Consider the following 7,859-nt stretch of genomic DNA (forward strand, 5'->3'; position numbering starts at 1 on the left):
AGTGGCTTCCAGCTTTTACTAATGCAGAGAATGCCAGCACAAGCAAGGCCTGCATAGAGCTTTTCCAACATTTTGAATGACTCCCTTGATATAGATTCTCGGATTAGACCTACCCATCAAAGGGGTCAGTATCTACTACAATTAAAAAAAAATTAAAAATATGAAAGAGGACCTACATCTGTTAAGCTTACATTAAAATGTCCCGAATTACAATTACGTTTATTAACACATATCCAATGATACGGACATAATGGCTCAGAGTATCAAAGGGGCCAGTGGCCTGAAATGCGCTGCGGACCCCTGGTAACCCCTGAAAAGTCCCTCCCACCACCACAGGCCATGACAGAGGAGTGAACAAAATGACAAGCAGTGAGCTCACCTTTCGTCTAGAGAAGGTCTTCACAGAGATCTACTACATGCATTTACTTACAGTGTCCCTAGAAAAAGCTTTCATAAATTTATTAAACTTGGGCTGATCCATAACTTTCAACTGGCTTTGCTGTGCACTCATTGTGAAAATAGGCTGGAAAACAAAGAAACAAGGTGCCGTTAGCCCTCCAAGGCCCGTCTCTGCATCCTGGGTTCGAAGAACAATATTTCCGCCGTGTTATCGCCCCCCCCCCCCCCCCGGGTACCCGAGGGCAGCTGGCCTCAGAGATCTCTTTTTGAAGTGATTACCCAACCAGAACAAAACGATTCTTTCACTGTCCTCGGTGCTTTACTTATCTCATACATCACGTCTTTGCTGACCAGCCGAAATGTAGGGAGGAATCTGGAGCACCAAAGCTAACTCCACATCCTGTGGCTGTTTATCGGGAAAGGCGCCGGCAGGTGAGTGAGCCCTGGGGGAGGTGCACAGCGGTTACCTGGTACCCTCCCAGGGTGATTGTGACCGAGACGTCCAGGGGCTGGTTGATGACCCCCGCCACAGATTTGATCAAGGACATGAAGAGAAGGGGAAACCAGACAATGCAGATGAGCAGAACGATGATCATGCCTCCCATGCCATACTTGACCACTTTCTTCTTCTTCTGCCCCCGGGGCTGCGGGTATCTCTGCAACAGAGGCGTCACACCGGGCTCAGGCTTCTGGCCCCGAGAAGCAGGCGGGGTCTGGGTCGGGGAGGAGGGGTGCGCGCTCTTGCCGCGGGACCCGACTGAGTCCTGATTCTGCTCAGTTCGCTCAGGTCACTCTAGGAAATTAAGTAGTGATGTGAAGCTCTAAGGAGCACCCAACACGTCCCCACGGCGGTGCCACGAGGGACCAATGGGACCCGAGGGACTTTCTCCTTAAAACTGTGTTGGTTTTGGCTGGTGATGAACCTATGGACTGATGGATCAAATACTGCTGAACAAAGCCTCTGCTTTCAAGGGATCATGCGGGAGAAAGACATTTTACTGCAAATTCCTGAATATTCCAAGCTGTGCCTATCAACCACCTGCTCTTGGTGGGTGGAAAAAAGATTTTCACTTCATTCATGACACACGTTGTCAGAAGGCAGTGTGGTTCAAGCCCTGCAATAAGATCTATACGATCAGAAGAGCCCTCTCTCTCGGCCGCCAGGACTCCACGCGGGTCCTCAGCGGGGGCTGTGCTGAACAGCAGGAAGTGGGGGTGGTGGCAGAAGTGTGCGTCACGTGAGGGACCTGCTCTCTCCTACAAAAGCAGTGCGTCTGGGAGGGATGGGATCACTTCCATCAGCTTTGTTAGGGACCCACCAAGCACGGCTCCTAAGCAAGGCGCAAGGAGCCAGCTTTGCTGTCCGGAATCAAAAGGGCTTCAGATATGCACGTGTAATCCTTGCTTAAATGTTGCTTCTCCGTGACCTTTTTGCCTTCCAGGGTCAGCCCCTGAAGCTGGGCTGCACACACAATATGGGGGTTACCCCCACTCCCCAGCCTGGCTGTGAGATTTATCCTGGGGGGCACAATCCCTCCGGAGGCAGCCATTCATTTCACTAGAGGTGAGGTAAGGAAAACTCATCCACATTCTGCCTGCAGGCGCTGAGCTCATGTGACAAGCGACCAACAAGGACAGAGGTCTGGGAGCCAGCACTGCTACAATGGCTCTATGGGCCCTGGCCGTCCGTGATTGCTGAAGTCAGGCCTGGAAGTATAGGGCGGGGGCTGGACGGGGGTGCACGGGAGCCAATATGGGCAGCATTATGGATTCTGTGCTCAGGAGATAGTGCCTCTCAGTGGCTGTGCTCCGAGTTAGGGCACGATGTTCAGATCCAGCACTGTATTTCGGTATCTTTGCGCTGGAATTTGAGGCCACTGATTACAATTTTCTATTGCGAAAGAAAAACTGCAGTATTGGAGAATTTCAGATATATATTCACACACACACAGGCTTGCTTTTTCATCTTTTTCTCCGGGAGGCAAGTTGAGACAAGCGGCCTCTCATCCTCACGCAGGAGCGCTCAGGCACAAGGTGGCGAAGTGTTTTGTTGGTTCAAGACTTTTCTCCGCTAAGAACAGCCTGGGTCTCTTCTGACTGTAGTGGTGCCATATCGGTTCCTCTCCTGGAGGCCACCCTTTGAGGCTCACTGCTAAAATCCCCAGAACCTCCCCCTCCGCTCTCCCCCTTCTCCTGCTCAGCCCCGGGGCAGGACAGGGCCAGCACCTCTGGACCTCTCTCTAACTCTGAGAGAGGTCACCTTTCAAAGGGACCGTCCCCTTCCTGTCCTGCACTGCCTGTCACCCCTTTCCTGGGTAAGTCAATGCTCTTCTGGGTCTCCCAGTTTGCATAACCTTCCAGGCTACATTTCAATCAGCTTCCTAAAGTGTTTTGGGACGTGGCTGCCTGGAAACCATTGGAAACGAGGACTGGGACCGAGTGGCCTGCATTTGTGAGTGCTCCTATGCCAACACTCTGCCTTTTGGGAAATTGTTCTGGCTTCATAAAGTGTGTTCATAAAGCCCCTGGAACACAGCACATTCGACTTGGAAGAATCCCCAAGAAAATTACTTAATTTTTTTCTTTTAGCATTTATTTAATTTTGAGAGACAGAGTACGAGCAGGGGAGGGGAAGAGAGAGAGGGAGACACAGAATTTGAAGGAGGCTGCAGGCTCCGAGCCGTCGGCACAGAGCCCGACACGGGGCCCGAACTCACAAACCGCCAGATCATGACCTGAGCCGAAGTCGGACACTTAACCGAATGAGCCACCCAGGTGCCCCAAGAAAATTTACTTTTAAAAGCAGCTTCCTCTTCTGCTGTATACTGGACAAGAGACGGTCACTGGTAACGTTTCTGTCTCTGATGGGATGGAGTAAAAACGCGTACCAGATTCGCCTGGATTCCCCTGACACTGACGTCCCACACACCTAAGTTCCTTAGCAAATTGTACTACGTGTGATTTAAAAGGCTCTTATTCTGAAATAGCCAGCGACTGAGCATAAGATAGAAGTATATATTTAAGTAGAGGTGATGCATGTATCACCAAAGGTGATACATTGAGATGAGGCTTTTTGTTTCTTGAAGATAAAATGACAACAATAATCGTAAACCCTTTGTGGGGAGGAATGCTTCGTGTTCTAGGGCACAGCAAACCCTGTCCTTCACAAGGACGACAGGCAATGGCTGTGACTTCCTCACTATAGTATTAAGAAGGTTGTCGGGGCGCCTGGGTGGCTCAGTCAGTTAAGTGCCTGACTTCTGCTCAGGTCATGATCTCAGGGTTCCTGGGTTCCAGCCCCGTATTGGGCTCTGTGCGGACAGCTCGGAGCCTGGAGCCTGCTTCAGATTCTGTGTCTCCCTCTCTCTCTCTCTGCCCCTCCCCCGCTCACACTCTGGCTCTTCCTCTCTCTCAAAAATGAATAAACATTAAAAAAAAAAACTTGAAAAAAAAAGATGGTTGTCACCTGTTGGCTCAAAGGCAGTGAAAAGCTTGTAAGAGCTAACAAATGGGGCAGACACAGCTGCTCCCATGAAAGGTGGCCCTGTATCGATGTGGGACAGTAATGTGCCCTCTGATTCAGAAACCCCCACCTGAGGACTCCCCTCCCATTCATCCAGAGGAAGTAGTATCTCACGGTTTCCAGTGCTCAGTGGACAGGCTCTGGGTTTTAGGATGCCGACCTTCCCTCCTGCTGTCAACAGATAAGTTTGTCTACTTCATGTGGAAGCCAGGCTATGTGGTGTGCAGTTGGCTCACCACATCTTTCCCCAGCTTCCCGTAGGATGGCCACTCCTCTTTGCCACTACTCACTTATTCACCCACACCTCTGGTCCCACGCTTCCCGAGGCCCCCCACCCAGACCTTTATCCTTTGGCTTCGATGCTAAGAATTTTTTTTCTTTTTTTCTACTCTTCTTTTCCTTACCATCTACAGAGGTTCAGATCCTCTCTATTCTGAAATTATCTTCTCCACTTGCCTGTCTCTTGAACCGCTTCTCTCTCGGGCCTTTCTCTGGCCTGTGCCTGCTCCCTCTGGAACAGCAGCCACAAGATGACCCTGGGCAAGTCTGTCCAGCGACATGCAGCCCAAACTGCCGACCCGCAGAATTGTGAGCAAAGAAAATGGTTGTGATTTTTTTAAGTTTATTTATTTTGAGAGACAGAGCATGAGCAGGGGAGGAGCAGAGAGAGCAGGGGACAGAGGACCTGAAGTGGGCTCTGTGCTGAGAGCAGGGAGCCCAATGTGGGGCTTGAACCCACATGACCTGAGCCGAAGTCAGAGGCTCAACCAACTGAGCCACCCAAGTGCCTCCAAAATGGTGGTTATTTTTAAACCACTAAGTTTGATGTAGTTTGATAAGCAGCAATAGACAACTGATATGATAAGCTGCTGAATGAATAGATCTAGGACCCACGCTTCCCAGCACAGAGGTTTCAGGATGTAAATTCTCCTCTGTGTGATGGTGTAGATGTGGACACCTCTGGGCAGCAGCCACCTCCTGAGGCAGCCAGTCTGTGATGGGGTAGCTTCGACTGTTAGGAAGTTCGTCAGATGCCACTGAAGCTTACTAGAGCTTTTGCCAACCTGTCTCAACTCTGTTATCTTGCGTCTTCTAGACAAATTCAAACTTTCCCCCTATTTCCCACTATTTCAAATAGTTAAAAGTGGCTATTGTCTTCGCCTCCTTCCATTTGTTTTTCTACTTCCGACAGAACAATTCTTGGTTCTTCCCGCTTTTCTTCATTGGTCACGATTTCTGGATGCTTTATCGCCATGACTGTTACCTTCAAAGTCCCTTTGGTAGAATATCTGCCATATTCTGTCATTTTATCAGCTTCTCTGCTCCTTACGAATGAGGACAAGCTAGCAGATTTTAAGTTTACTGCCAGCCCTGCCTCCTTTACTCTCACAAACCCCACGAATACAGGAGCCGCAGGTCAGTGGGACCCGTGATTATGAAACTGGAACTCCAAGAAGCAGCAGCAGAACATACTAGAAATTATATACACTGGAGGGAACTTTTTCAAGGAGGGTATTATCAAGAAGAGAAACAAAAAAGGGATACTTTCTACCACCTCCGCCAATGCTTGTTGAGCCACTGCCACTGCTGTTATGACTCCTGTTTCCGACGTTAAGCTTTTGCAAAAAATCCAATAAATAACAGTAATTGTAACCGTATTCAAACTTCAATATTCAACCTAACAGAATAAGCAAATATTTGCACTTCGATTTCCTTTGCACAAGGAACTTATATTGTCCCGTCGCTCATCAAAGAGTGAATCAGAGGGTGAGCCTGAGTCCAGGCCACCTGACCCCACTTTTCTCCATCCTACCACATTCCCTTCTGCTCCCAAATGAGCCATTTAAGAATTATGGGGTCACAGAGCAATATATCATTTCTTCTTTTAAAAATAACTACAATATAGGCTGGCCAAAAGAAGAACACATCTGGATGCCATTGCTGACTAAGGCAGCAGTGAGTCCAAAATTCCCAAGTCCACCGGGGTGGAAACCAATGGGACAGTCACAGGTCCTCACCCTTTTTGCCCCCTGCCTCCATGTATTTGGCCACAAAGCTTGCAGAGATTCACATGAATCTTATAACCAGCCTGGATGGAAGGGAAACGAAAAGGGGTAAGGCATTTTTATTGGCTTACTTTTTCAGACTCCCGCCAACACTTCAGGATGAATATGTGAGCGTAGATGTCCTCCACACAGATCCAGCTGGAGAGGCTCAAGGTCGTGTCTGTCCACACCCAGTCCATCACAGCCCTCAGCTCAGTCAGAAAGGGAACGAGGCGGAACCTGCCAGAAACCACATCTTGCTAGAGAGGCAGTTGTGGGGTGGCCCCCGTCATCCTCCCAACCCCGGGAGCTCATGTAGTTCCTTATTGTTTTAGCCCCTATGACTTGGGAAAAATTCTCAAGGTGACCCTTATGGTAAAATTAACTTGGAATACAACTGCTTCTCATCCTAATCAACGTATGAATTAGTATTTTCCATTCTTTTTTCTATTTTTTCTTTTTGCTGATGGTCTTAACAAATTAGGATTGCCTTTTAAATAAGTTTGAAGGTGTCCTCTCCCATGTCTCTCATCAAAGTCTTGTGGTTTTCATTGCCCAGATCTTTTCATTTCTTCGATTAAATTTATTTCTAAGTATTTCATTGTTTTTTGGTGCTATTATGAATGGGATAGTTTTATTTTTTCTTTTCTGATGTTTTGTTTTTAGCGTATGGAAACACCACTGATTTCTGCATGTTGGTTTTATATCCCCGCAACTTTACGATGAATTCGTTGATTACTTACAACTGTGTTTCAGTTGATTCTTTAGGATTTTCTATATTTAAGGTAATATCTTCTGCAAAAAGACCCATCATTTTACATTTTAAAACGTGTATGTGTTTATGTTATGAGAATCTGTCGGTCGCGGGATTATTGAGTACTGGGGTTTTGCTGTTGAATGAGCTAGGAAAAGTTGTACACCTGATACGTGAAAGCTGAGGGGAGACGAGAGATGTCAGAGGGAGCAGGACATGGGGTTGGGGGCACACAGTAGACTTAGTAGAGGGTGGACTGAGTAGCTGCCTCAGGTTAATAAGATTCTGGCCTTACGTTCTCATATTTGGGAATGGGTTGGCGTGGGCTCCTCTATGGCCTAGGAACTATTCCCTGTTTCTTGACTAACACAGAGCTTCTCCCAGCTGGAGACCTAGGTTCACCCTAGGCTCTTCAGAGCAGCTTGGGTTATACTCGGAAATTCTCCCCTAGGCCACTCAGCTCTGCCAAGTGAACACTAATCCAGCCCATTGAAGAAATATCAGGCCATACACAGAGAACCCACTAAGTGACTGACCGAGCACACTCAACACCTCTTCTGTGACTAAGTCACCTGTCGCCAGGTCTGGTACAACCAAGGAGCCAGCGGTGCCATGAGCAGCCTCACCTTCCGGGCTGTGGTATGATCTTCATTGGAACAGAGAGGAGATACTACCAACGAAATTCTTACACGGAAGAGCCGATAGGCCTTGTCTAGTAGCTAACTTACTACCAGGGACAAGCAAGTCATGTGGCATTCAGGTTGACGTTAGGTGGAATAAATGGCCCTCTTCAACGGAGGAACTCATTGTATATGCAAAATTCCAAGGGGATCTTCAAATAGCACAAATGCCGAATTTCTGTTCCATTGTGCCCAGAAATACATTAATACCCAAGGATCGTGTATCCCTGGTTTTCATCCTGAAATGTTAGCACAGTAATTATGCAGGATCCAGTAATAGAAAATTAACCCATGTGGATAATTCTAGAACTCTATGCTGACCAGGTGTGTGGCAACTACACCTAGAAAGGCTATTTCAAGAGGCGTATCTGTCTTTTGCCAAAAGTCATAAGAGTTCTGTGATGATCTAAATTGCCACATCAGCCTTTTTTCACCTTCCTGTTTCTTCCCAAGGAAAC

At 47.9% G+C, this 7,859-nt stretch overlaps 1 long non-coding RNA gene across 1 annotated transcript; it reads right to left on the reverse strand.

Moving 5' to 3' along the window:
- Positions 1-399: 399 nt before the first annotated feature.
- LOC122470549 lies at positions 400-1,544 on the reverse strand. Its single transcript, XR_006293934.1, has 3 exons — positions 1,533-1,544; positions 867-1,018; positions 400-523 (listed from the first exon to the last, which is right to left on the reverse strand). It is a non-coding gene; the product is annotated as an uncharacterized LOC122470549 (long non-coding RNA).
- Between the last annotated feature and the right edge of the window lie 6,315 nt (positions 1,545-7,859).

Source organism: Prionailurus bengalensis, chromosome D3 (assembly GCF_016509475.1).
Source record: "Prionailurus bengalensis isolate Pbe53 chromosome D3, Fcat_Pben_1.1_paternal_pri, whole genome shotgun sequence".
Taxonomy (NCBI): domain Eukaryota; kingdom Metazoa; phylum Chordata; class Mammalia; order Carnivora; family Felidae; genus Prionailurus; species Prionailurus bengalensis.